Source organism: Morone saxatilis, unplaced genomic scaffold (assembly GCF_004916995.1).
Source record: "Morone saxatilis isolate NCDOM2014 unplaced genomic scaffold, NCSU_SB_2.0 Contig5, whole genome shotgun sequence".
NCBI lineage: Eukaryota > Metazoa > Chordata > Actinopteri > Moronidae > Morone > Morone saxatilis.
In genome coordinates, this window is record NW_023340095.1 from 8,518,362 (window position 1) to 8,531,499 (window position 13,138).

The window sequence follows — 13,138 nt, forward strand, 5'->3', positions numbered from 1 at the left end:
TTTTCTTTTCACACAGGGATTCATACAGCAGGACCAGCTGCATGCTGCAACCATTTGTTGGAGCTGAAAGAGGGGGGAAAAAGCAATGTAGTGACAGCTTGTTCCAGATGTTTGTGTAAATGCACCCCGTCACCAACAGAGAAAAGAGTGTACAGGAAAGCACTCTCGGTGAGAAATGCCTGACTTTACCTGTATTACTCCTGCAGCGTGCTCTCTGGCCTCAGTAAGAAACAACTGTGACAAGCTCTTCCTACATACACTGAATCTTTAACAAAAAGCAGCACAAAAGCAGAGCATCTCAATCTGTGGCTGAACTCATCAGTTGTCTATTGCAATAAAGGTCACTCAGATTTATCGTTTTTTATTGGGATCTGGTTATGATAGGGACTGCATGGTGACAGAATGATTCTTCATCCACAAGTGAGATTGGAAGAAGTAAGTTAGCTGTACACAAAAGATTTAAAATTGGATTGTGGTGTCTCATGTGGATATAGGCTCCTGTCACTGAATTGAGAGCAGCCCCTCCTTTGTTGCTGCTGCATAATGAGAAGATACTGTGCCATCTAGTGGCAGGCTGAAGAATGACACCATTACAACGCTTTCAGTGGAGTAAAAAGTAGCTGTGGGCATTCAAGCTTTGCATTTATTTACCAGCCACTTCTATAAAACAAATCTGTCTCTCCAAACAAGACTAAATGATACAGCTGACTGGTGTAATGAGGCAGGAACAGAGGACAGGAACCCACTGCTTAATCAGAGTGTGTTATTGCCCCGGTCTACTTATCAGATTTTAAAAATTGGAAACAGTCTGAATTTATTTTAGTATTTACTTGCACCTGTCTATCTGTGCCAACCTAAAATAGAGCAGATGAATAAGTTTCCAGAAAATAGGTTAATTAATCACAAAGAAATACATTTTGGTTACCAATAGTGCATTACCTTGATGCAACACTATCGACCGGCCTCCAGTATTTTCTACTTTGTTCACTACAGAGCACAAACAGGCTTGATTGTGTTCACGGGGCTGTGTAAAAGAATTAACTTCACTCTTTTTTGTGTGTTGCGAACAAAAACACATGAGATTTTATACAGAGGCATACAGCAGTGCACTGACATCAAAATGCCTGCACTCAAGGGTTGTAGAAGCAATTCATTTGGTTCAATACGAGCCTCGTTCAGAGAGTGAAATTACATATCATGCCAGCGCTGTAGTGGGACATATTCTCTATTACTTAATGGTATACAGTTTGCTGAGTTGCAGGAGTGGAAAAACATAAGAGCCACAAGTAAAGCACCAGGAGATAGAGAATTGCTAGAGAAGTATAATAGCCCACACTTGCTGCCTGATCTTTTCTCTCTATACATATCCACAGTGGCTTTCATCCCATGAGACACTAATGGGAAACAGCAGACAGACCTGGGTCACAGAAATAGACAGCGAACCTGGCCTGGTCAGTACATCCAATTAGCAATAATGGCAAAGCCCCAGCCTGAAGCTAATGGAAATGTAGATAAGATCCTATGTACAAATTGAAGGTAGGGTATAATAAGGGACTGGCAGATAGAGACCTGGAGCCTTAAGATGCTATCTGACACACGTGCCGGCTGGCCATGCTTCTGCTGACCAAGCATTAACAGTCGCCTTTACCCACAGAGCAAGAAGAAAGAGAGATAATTATGTCATATAATAATGAATTACACTGGCACGAGTTCAGAGAATTGTAGATAGTGTTCGTCAGCACACCACTTGCTTTGTATTGCTTCCAATTTGGTTGAGTCAAATAAAACTCTGGCAGTGGGGAATCTATTCACATGTGCTTTCCTTTTTCCTTCACAGAAGAATGAAGAATAGTCGGAGAGGGGGCAGTCTCCGGATGCCAACTCTTTTCCATTATAATGTCTGAATTCAAGCCGCTTTGGCACTCAAGTGGAGACCAAACTTTCTGCCTTCTGTGTTGTGTCTCAGGGCAGCATGAATATTTAATGTTAATTCATTTCTAATTGCATCAATGAGCAGTGAATGAAGAATTGTATGTGGCTTACAGTGGATAGTGTGACTAAAGGGCAGGAGTTAAAACATACAGTGTCCTGCTCAGCGGAGTAGATCGCTGAGACCGACTCCCTGAGCGTAATAAAGCTCTGGGCGGCTCACCAGGGGAAGGAGGGTTCACGCTGCATGGAGCCATAGGTGATTTGTCAGGATAGTTGAGAATGTGGGAATATAAGTGTGGGGGCGGTTCAGCATCTGTGTGTGTCTGTGCGTGTAGATGGTTTTCTGTGGATTTCATCACCTCACATTATCCTTTGTGTTTTCTTTCTTTCTTTCTTTCTTTTGTTGCTTGTAAGCAAAGAATTGATTTTACTTTTTATTGTAGGCTGATGAAGGTTTCTTGTGTGTTTTTCTTAGGTTTCCAGAGTATCGATTCAGTCGCAAAGAAATCCCCCCTCATAACCAGTTTGCCAAACTCTGATTGCCAGGATTTAAATACAGTAGTTCTGTAATGTTTGGGATGTTGGCACTGTAACCTCAAACTAGCTAAGGAATCCCCATACATTACATTTCACTACACAATAAAAAACTTTTCTTTCATTTGATTGAGATAAACTGCAAAGTAAGAGTGCCAAATCTATTAGTGTAAGTGGAGTGTTACATCTAATGATGGTAATTAAACAATACTAATTAAGCATCCTAAACAAACAGCTAATTACCTTAACTTCAGTGTCTGTGAGATAAAGCAAAGTTTCTTCATCAGGAGTGGCTGAGGTGAGGTGGAAAGATTAGCCAATTTTTCTGGTTTGATGCAGCCTGCATTTTCCACACTCAGCAGCCCGGCTGCCTTATAATTAGAGAACATCACAGAGAAGACGCAGCTAAGGCAGATATTTACCTCAAGCAGCTTTTCATTTAGCCATGTCTGAGCTGCATTCAAATCTTTTCAGAGACTCTTTGTTGCCAAGCAACATGAACCTGAGGTACTTTATGGCATTCTAGTTATAGAGTTTTCCCTTCAGGCTTTGACAATTCATATCTCAGATGTACACTGACATCCCTGTCTTTTGACCTCAACAAAGTCAATCTTCAAAATTAGAATCCTGCTATGAGACGTGCAGCTGATAACAGTCGTGCATGAATGTGAAGGGCTTCCTGTGGTTCTCATATGGAAGCCATCTTTTCCTTTTCTCCTTATAATTGGATATGTATAAGACAAAAGAGAAGAGGCAGCCTGTCCTCACCAGTAAAACAGCTGTATAGATCATTTTTGGAAGCAGCTTGTTATGACACACATTTACTTTTTTTTTTTAGGCAGCGACCTGGACGGGTCAAACACACCCACACTGCTGGAGACTGCCGTTCATGTCCTGTGTGAAACCAAAAGTCCACTTTGACGTATTTTTACTGACATACATAAGTTAACTTACGTCATGCACTTACTTACTGTACATAACTAAAGTTAGATAGTTAGTTTTTAACCAAAACACTAATCTTTTCCTATTACGCTATGACCATTTCACAACACTAACCACATGGCGACAAAGGTCCACTACATCTTTGGCTGGTACTCTTCAACGGTCATCAATTTTTGGAGTTGATTTGCAAATTGCAATCGACCTGTTCAGTATGAGGACGTGTTGAAAAGAGGTCCAATGGATGAGCACAAGTCAATAAAAAAACCAAGCTAAAATCACCCAAAAAGAATGTTATATGAAGAGTCAAGAACAGTTTTCTCGAAAAATAAGAAAACACATTTTTGTATTCTTACTCTCGTCACTGAAAATCCTGTTGCTTTCTGTTGGCATTCCACTAAACAGACTCTCAGAGAATTTGGCAGTGAGCCAGGCTGACATGGGCGAGGTTAGAGAGTGTGACTGTCTTCACGCAGAACTGTGTTGAAAAGTGACAGTTTGGCCAAGACTCACTCTCTTGGGGTGAGAGATGAACCAGAGTGGGCCTCTCACATTGTTGGAAGCTGTCCAGATTAATTAGAAGACATCTGAGAATACAGAGAGCTGACTCTTGCCGCCAGCTTCTCTTCCCCGCTCATCTGACAGGGATGCCATCACAAGTGGATATCTGTCTGGGGATCTTGGGAAGCAGGAGGGCTGCATGATTTATCAGATATAATTTTGCAGCCTACCTGCTGAATTTGTAAACAACATTGATCAATCTGGCGTTGCTATTTACAAATGGCTGCAGTTTCCAAAAATGACAGATCATTACAATAAAGGTGCAGGGGCAGGAGGATTGCTAATATGGATCATGGCCTGGAGATAAACTACGATAGATTCTGAACAGCATCATTGATTTCCCATGCATCAAGTGGACCAACAGCACTTAGATGAACAACACAGAACCTTACAATGGGGAGAGACTGAAAAAAAGTGTTGAAAAACACATGCTGGAACAAACCACAGCCACTGGGACAAAGACAGCACATAAACCTTTTGTGATTAAACAGAAACTGCTGCACTCTTTGTGTTTTGTAGCATCGGCTCCATGACAAGTGTCTGGCCCAATGTGCTTCTGTTGAATTCCCTTCTCTGCATATCAGCTCCTTAATCTTTGAATGTGGCATTTTAATACTGCGCGGTGTTGAAGCGCAAATTCATAACACCGTCTGCAAAGACACAAAGGCTGATATTTTGGGTGTCTCTTTTTTGCTTGAGAGAGATCATTTGCTGAAGAAATACTTAGGCTTTGATTCAGCATAAAAAATAGGACCAGAATATGCTACATACATATGGAATAGAATAGAATAAAATTAAGCAGAATATATCTTTTTTAAGTACAGTGTGTCTTCAACCTTCAATAAAGCTGAAGAGCCTGAGAAGTAGGGCAGTGCAGTTTGCTTTGCATGCAGCCAAATGAACTGTAATTGCCTAGGGAGCTGGAAATCAGACTGCAGGGTACAGACAGGAAGGCAAAGCTCATTCAGTACTCTGATCAGCAGTGATGACTGGCAGGTCATTGTTAACATTCAGAAAATAAACAACTCCTGCATAAAAAGCCTCACTGCTCAACAGGGCCAACAAACAATGAGGCGGAAGTCACTAGGGACCAATGATATAACCGTGTAGGAGTAACAGAGCGATGGGCAAGAGATTTAAGATTATTTTGATAATGGAAATGCTTCAGGCTTGTATTTAGAAAAAGAAAAGGAGGATATTAAAATGTATAATCACATAATGGTGCTTTGTTATTAGAGTTTAAGATAGTGTATATAATATTTAGAGTTTAAGATAGTGTATATAATATTTAGCTTGTGATCTTGTAAGTAGGTCAAAGACATGGTGGAAGAGTGAGTTTATGATCTATCAATTCCCCATTTGCTTTGTTTTCCTTGTATTTGCCTCAGTGTATTTTATCTGCTTTGTAAAGCAAAAGTGAAAGGTTTATGTGGCAAATTGTTGATGTTAGAGAACAGTTGCCTACTTAGACAGACAAGGACCAACATTTGCATTCATTTGGAGGAGTGTTTACTGAATGCAAGTCCAATAATATCTCCTTTTAGTTCTGTCTTTTCCTTCAATTCCTGAAGAAAAAATATTATAGCTGAATGTAACACTGTGTTCACCAGCTAGCTGCTAACTGTATCCGCCTGCTGTTTGGGCAGGAAGCATACTGTGCTTTTGTCAGAGTTTTTTCACTGAGACTGCAGAGTCTGTGGGTCAATTGCTATGAGCAACACCTTCCACATTATATGAAGTCTTCTATTGCATTTTCTAAAGAAAAATATTGTTCAGTGCTGTTTTAAAGGTCCAGTGTGTAAAATCTAGGCAGAAATGGAATATGATATTCATTGTGTGTTCACAGCTAGTTCTCATTCCCAGGTTGTCAAATACAGACGCGAGCAGTGTTCAGTTAGTTGCAGTCTGAAACTTCCCCACTAGATGCCACTAAATCCTAAACACTGGACCTTTAAGCTGTATTTTGCTGTAAATCGAAAAAGTTGGAAATTCAAAAACTCATGGTGTCAGAAATGCTGTTGTACTATTTTATTGTGCAATAATATGCAAAACAAGGACAAATATCTTTGGAAGGAACATTGCAAATTTTACTTTGCTCCTGTTACTACTACAAGTTGTCATAAGGAGGACAGAAAACAATTTATTTGGAAGTTAGAAAGACGATCCTCTGAGAGAATGCAGATGTTGTTTTTTTTTCCTTTTAGGCAGCAAGGTCCAAGGATCCCAATATTGGTCAGAAGGGTCCATTTGTCCATTTATCAAATAGTCTGGTTTAGAAGTACCAGATATTGGGTATGGGTAGACACGGTCCACACGGGAAGACTTTTAATGATTTGACCTAGTGACTTTTCCTCTACCTCCACCCTCAGGTCAGACGTTCCACTTGTACACCTCTCAAAATCTAATTGGGCAAATTAATGAAATTTACTGAACTGTTTCAGCCAGTGAGTGTCATCAGGTGCCCCAGTTAAGTAGATGGCTGTTGGCATGGAGGGTGTACACTGACCTCTTCAGAGTATTTTGTGCCTATGATACTGTAACCATTTAACATATTCAAATAAACAGAAAGCTGTGTTAATGGAACTGCCTCTCCTGAGCACAGCATTTGTTGACCTGCTGGGGGACATGCTAAAACATGCTGCATTTGTTTCACTTAGTGAGGAGGTGTGTGTGTAGTGCCGTTTGAGAAGGGTAGAGGCAGACTGTGTTTGAGTTCATTTAGCTTCATTAAGGCGCTTAACCCTTAGAGGGGCGCTCTCCTACATAAATTTTACATGTGGCTGAAAAGCTACATGGACCATAATGAGCCCCCAGTTGCTAGATTCCTATTATTGGTGGACAAAGAAACAATAGAATATTTTTTTTAAATCATTCATTGGCGAGTTTGCAGTTCTACATTTGGCTTCCACTGAGCTGAACCTCCCACTCCGAGTGGTCCGAGACAGCAGCTCTATCTAGCAAGTTGCCTTCCTCCCACCCACACAAGCAAGCTTAGCTCTCTCTGTGAAGCCTCTAGTGCAGAGACAAATGGCTTCTGTAAATTACCTAAACACACACTGCCAATAATGGCAGTGTAAGCACAGCGAGAATGATTCACTGTAGGCTAAATCAGTCTGAACTATACTGTTAGTATGGCAAACTTTTCTACAGTAAGCAGTCTACTTTTGAGCTGTGCCATCTCCCTCTCAGTGCTTGTCATTTATTATTTGACAATATATTAAGTAGCGGTGGTCCTGAATGCTGGAGATACACCACCTTTGTTTTTATTTGTAGTTTCAGGTTGACACAACCTGTATGCCTCTTTCTGGCAGTTATGTTTCCTTAACCTTAACTATGTTTGTGTTGCCTAAAGGTGACCATAAAAGCCATAATCATACTACAGTGGCCAGAGGCAGCTAAATAAAGAAATAAAAGCAAATAAAAAATGTTTACGCTGAACATTTCACAGGTGTTTTGCATAATAAATTATTCAGCATTTTCCCTAACCAGCATTACATTTCCAAAAAAACCTCTCATAACAAATTAGGTGAATTAAAATGTCAGTTTTTACTCATTGACTGGTGGACAGGCAGACCTCTGCAAAGGTAGTAAGCTTTGAAAAAGAAAAGAGTAGTTTTTCCCAGTGGACCTCATCACATTTCAGGATGTCCTCTGGAATCGTTTCAACAGGAACCTCCCTCACATTCTCATCTTCTCCAAGATAAATTGGCTGCCAGCCAGCTGGTCTGGATCATTCAGGTCTAAATGAAGAGTGAGACAGAATAGACGGCCTTGTCAATTTGTTCCCAATATCCTGGCTCACAGTGCTCGCCGACCTGCCCACTTCAATCCTCTACACTATTAAGAGGATCTCAATCCATGCAGAAAGGAGTGGAGCTATTAAAGCAAAGTCATGTCAAGATGTTCAGCTTTAATTATTGGAATATAAAAATTAAAACCCTGATATCCTGAACCAGTGATGTCAGGTGAGAGTAATTTATGAGATGCAAGGGGGTGACTTTATTATGCAGCAAACTGTGATGCGTGGTTTACTACACAGTGACTTTGGCATATACCTGTCAGGAGACTTTCCATTTCATTCAGATAAATGCTCCTGCAGCTCCTCCAGCACCCTGTCTTCATCACTTTACTCTCCTTTTGGAGACTTTATGGCAGTTTAGCAAATAGAGGCAGCACCCAGACAGGCTTTAGAGCAGGAGAAATGAGCGTCATTTCACCAACAACAACTGATATAAATGCTGACAATGTAATTTAAAGGCTTGTGTAACCTTTGACAAAACAGTTTGGTGGGACTACTGGTCCCCAAATAGCTTTGCTGACATTAGGAAAAAACAATCTGCATTTACCTTGATTTGTGTAAACCCATTTTCGTGGACAAACCGCCTGTAGCAAGAGATTAATGAGTTAATCCAAGCCGCTCTCTTGTCCTCTCTGTGAATAAAGGAAGTAAATAATCATGGATGTGGGTGTCATTATATACTTGTGGTCTTTAGTCCTTGTGGATGCTGAATAAAATGAGAGAACTTTATCTCAATTGTGCCTGATAAACACCAAAGTGTTTGTGGAAACAAGAAAAAATGCCTCAGTGAATCAGGCCTGAGAAGACGTTTGGAGTGTATCAGCGGCCCACTTACAGTAACCACTTAGGTTTTGTTGATGGTTCAAATGGAGCTGGGTAATACTTCATTATAATGTGCTGTACATTTTTAACAAAACTAAACAACGGACAACAAAGAGACGGAATTCTCTTTGTTGCCCGTTGTGGAATTATAATTACATAACTAGCATGGAAAATGCTGATCAGCAGTTCCATTTTGTTTAATGGGTGAAAAAGTGTTATATTGTGTTATCATTGCAAACACAGCGGTTGAAACTGAATAGCTGTCAATATTAAAATGCATTCAATTCTCCTGCCCTCTATAATACAACAAAATACTTTTCAAATTCAAATAGCCAATTGACAGTGTCAATAATCAAATTCCGCTCCATTTACAGGATTACTGTTGCACTGCTGTTTATTTACCCTGCCAAAATTCAAATACAAATGAAATTCTTCCTTTGCATTTTTTATTTTCAAACAGGCTTTTATATCAAAACTGTGTAGGTGGGGACGGAAAGAAAAAGCTGTTCAGTTCTAGTTTATTCCAGTCAACAAAGCCTGGGAAGCTCTACATGAACTGATGCAAAGAGCTAAACAAGGAGAAAGATCAGAGACAGGAGAGAATACAAGAAAGATTATGGCAAAGAGCAGTGGGCAGTGTTCATTTTGACAACCATTTTTGGTTTTAGTCTCGGTTTAATTTTTTGTCACTACATGAATATGGTGAGAGACAGAATCTGCGGTCATACTAGTTTACTTAGTGTCATTTTAATTTAGTCATATGCTAGTCAAATCTCATTCTCCCAAACCTACTTAGTAATATGAACAATACTTTCAGTTTGAGCAAAACAATTTATACCATGATGGGATTACAGTTTGAGAGGCTTAAACTTAACACTAGAATGATTACAAAGACAAATCAGGAACAAAAGCAGAACGTCACAACTTACACAATATGCAGCTGTTGTTTACTGTACATTCATTGGCAACAACAATGGCAATGCAGAAAGTAGTGTGAGGTTAGCTAATACAGTGTGAAGTTTGGGGTGGTGTAAGGGTATATAAATTGTTTACCAGCTAACTAGTCTTGCTTCCCGTCCTACCATATATGTAGATGCATCATACTAGTAGTTTCTGTGGAAATCCAATGCAACTATGACTAAGTAACCAAGTTGTTTGAGTTACCTATCTTTAATGATACAGCACCCACTCACCATGAGCAGATAATAGGCTAAACAATGGAGAAATGTTGCCTTTTCTCGACATGTTCATAATCGATACTCTCTGTGATACGCTGAAGAAAATGTTATCTGCATGTTTTCCTCCGAGAGGAATTTGCTAATGTGACAACCTAAAGCCAGCGTTGCTAGGAGACTCGCTGTCAACTCCTGTGGTATTCTACTAACTGGAACGTCACAGCCTTCAATTGTACAAAGTGTTTTCTGCTATACACTATGTCTATTTCTATCTTCCTGTACATTTTCTTGAAAAACTGTCAGTACATGGAGAGCAACACATGCTCAATCAATAAAGCTGATTCTGATCCTGCTCTTCCAACAAGTCCACCTAGCTATCTACCATTAGCACTCCAGGCTGCCATATAAAAAATTTAACATTTGGGAGGACACATCATTCAAGCTTGCTCACATTAGTGCTGACTGTTACTCAAGAGACGTTATTTTTTAAGCAGGTTATTTTAACACCTGAGCCACTCAAGTGCTGTTTGTGTCCTCTATACTTTTTCACCAATACTATTTGTGTGTTAGAAGCTCATGTTTTCGAAAGACACTACTATAACGCCAGATTAATCCAGCAAAATACTTTGTACTATAATTTGTACACTCTATGTGTTTTTTTTATGTGACTGTTTTGGGGTGGCTGTGGCTCAAAGGCAGAGCGGGTCGTCCACTTTTCAGAAGGTTGTTGGCTCCTGCCACGTGTCGAAGTATCCTTGAGCAAAATACTGAACCCCACTGTGCATCGGTGTGAATGTGTATAAATTAGTTAGTTACTGCTTGATGGGCTTTGCCATCACTGTGTGAATGTGTGTGAAAGGGCGAATATGGCACGTAGTGGAAAAGCGCTTGAGAGGTTGAAAGACTAGAAAGACGCTATACAAGTACAGGTCCATTTACTATTTATGCTATCACACAATTCTTCATGTCTGTAATATAATCTGTAGAAAACATTGTTGAAAAAAGACCAAAAAAACAGGAAATATTATTATTATATACTTAAATACCCATCCTATAATCCTAGTATCACACATGTTTGCAGCTACTCAACTGTCCCCAGTAACTCTGCCACATTGCATTTGCACTTCTCAGCACTGGAGAAGGCTATAATATGCTGGATATCACAGGGTTCTGCTTTAAAGCAACAATATCCAGCCTTTTTATCTTAAAATAACAGCATTAAATCATTTTGATGCTGCACTGACTTCTGTTCTTGCACTATTTGTAACTTGGGGGAAAGTTACATATATAGAAAATGATGTAACACTTTACAGCATTACTTCATGTCACTGATTTTGGTGAAACTGGCTCATATTTTATGGATAAAATGTTTTCTGGATTTTTCCTCTGATGTCCTCCAGCTACTCCGCCTCGCCTCTCTGTGATCTGTGGTTTTCTCTGTGAGTTTTCTGATTGACAGTAAAGTAACCACTTACTGCTTCTAACTGTAACTTAGCTGCCGTTGGCTAGTTAGCCCAGTTACCCATGCCAGGACTGGGAGCATGGAAAACTGAGGGAGTGGATGAGGCCCTGGGCAAGAGGAGCCAGCAGGGGATGTTAGCCAGGAGCAGTGCTGGAATGGACATTTGAACTAGAATTAATGTAGAAAACCCATATCTTAATTTTTCCTACACGTTCTCACTCACAACCCGTCAAATACTGCTGCTTGGTCAGTAGCTCTACGCTTTCACATATAAGCTGCCTTTCTTTTGCACAAGTTTTTAAGATATCAGGGTCTAAGATATGCCTCCACCCCAATACAATGGGAGTGAATACAACTTAATTTGTGGTGCTCATTGCACTGAAAAACTACATTAAAAAAATTCCCCCATAACTTCTCTTTCCAGAAAGTGTCCCACTTATTCTGGATAATTCACAGTGCACACAGTCAACAATTGTTTTTCTTTTGTACAACTGTTCTGTGAATATTCCAGAGTAAAATGTTAAAAAAATGCTTTAAGGTTTAATATATTTTTTTCAGTTTTTGAACCCAGGTCCTGAAGGAAAAATGTGAACCAGCAGGGAGCAATATGCCTTTTCTCAAAAGAAGTGTAAATGCTGGAACAGAAAGCATTAAAAATCACTGTGCTGTGTGGACGAATGACTCATCTGCTAAAATAGTTCCAAAAATAAACTTGACTGCATCATTTATGGTGAATTCATTTGCTTTAAAATTCATGTATCCACAGGCAATATAATTCAAACAATGAGCACCTTTGTATTATTCAAAGGCAGGTCCTCCACCACACGCAATGGATTGCATGGTTCACATGAATGGTTTTAATGCTATTAGTGTTTAATGTACTTACTTAGACATGTCAGTATAACAGTCCATGTCCTGTAATTGTTTCAATATTTCTTTAACAATATATGGCACAAAAACTGTGTGTTTAACTGTTTTAAATGATCACTCTGTTGCTCACTCATCCTTCGGTTCAATGTGCGTGTCAAACCTCTGTATTGTAATCAAATTGGTTAATCCAAGGACACAACCTCCCCTTATGCAAACAACCATTTTCAAAATTGTGTGGTAGGCAGTTTGACAGACTCTTTATCAGTAAGGTAACATGGCAGGCCAATTTCCGGAAAATTTGACTCACTGTTTTTTCTTTTGTTTTCTCTCAATTTGATATTGAGCCCAGGAGAGAGAGAGGCAATTAGGCCAAGCAATCAATGGCAGCCTTCCAAACCAATCACTTTACAAGCATTTTAAACTCTTATTTATTTCCAACAAATACTTAAAAACCTTTATCCTGAGTGGAAATGTTTACACTCAATGGACTCAAGCGACTCAAGCGACAACAGCAACAATAGACTAATTTCTCAGTTTGAATATTTCATCTGTTGCTTTTTAGTGAACAATCACTGATTCACAAAGGGGCTTAATTTGATTTAATTAATGACTATAGCCACCTACAAAGAACCATGTTTAAATGTGAAATAAGTGACTGTCAGTGTGCAATCTGTGGGAGAATCCATCTGTGTAATGACGCACATGTTTCCACTAGATGGCCCTTGCACCCAGCTGTGCTTCCTCTTCAGGAGTCATGTTTCATTAGCACTTGATCTGATTGCTACTTAATTCTTGCCCCCCAAAAGGAAAACAACTGACAATAACATGTAGCTTTTCCATTCAGTGATTCCATATTTTAACTTAAAAGCATATAGTCTAGTCCAGAAAATGGTGATTACAGACCTAAAAACATTAATAACTTCAATGAGTTTATTCTACAGTGTTTGTCTTGTAAGTGTTTCTCCTCTTATGTAAAATTATTTTGCATAGAGGATACATTTTGTCCTGCTTTATGCATGAAAACATCACAGCCTACGTAGTAAG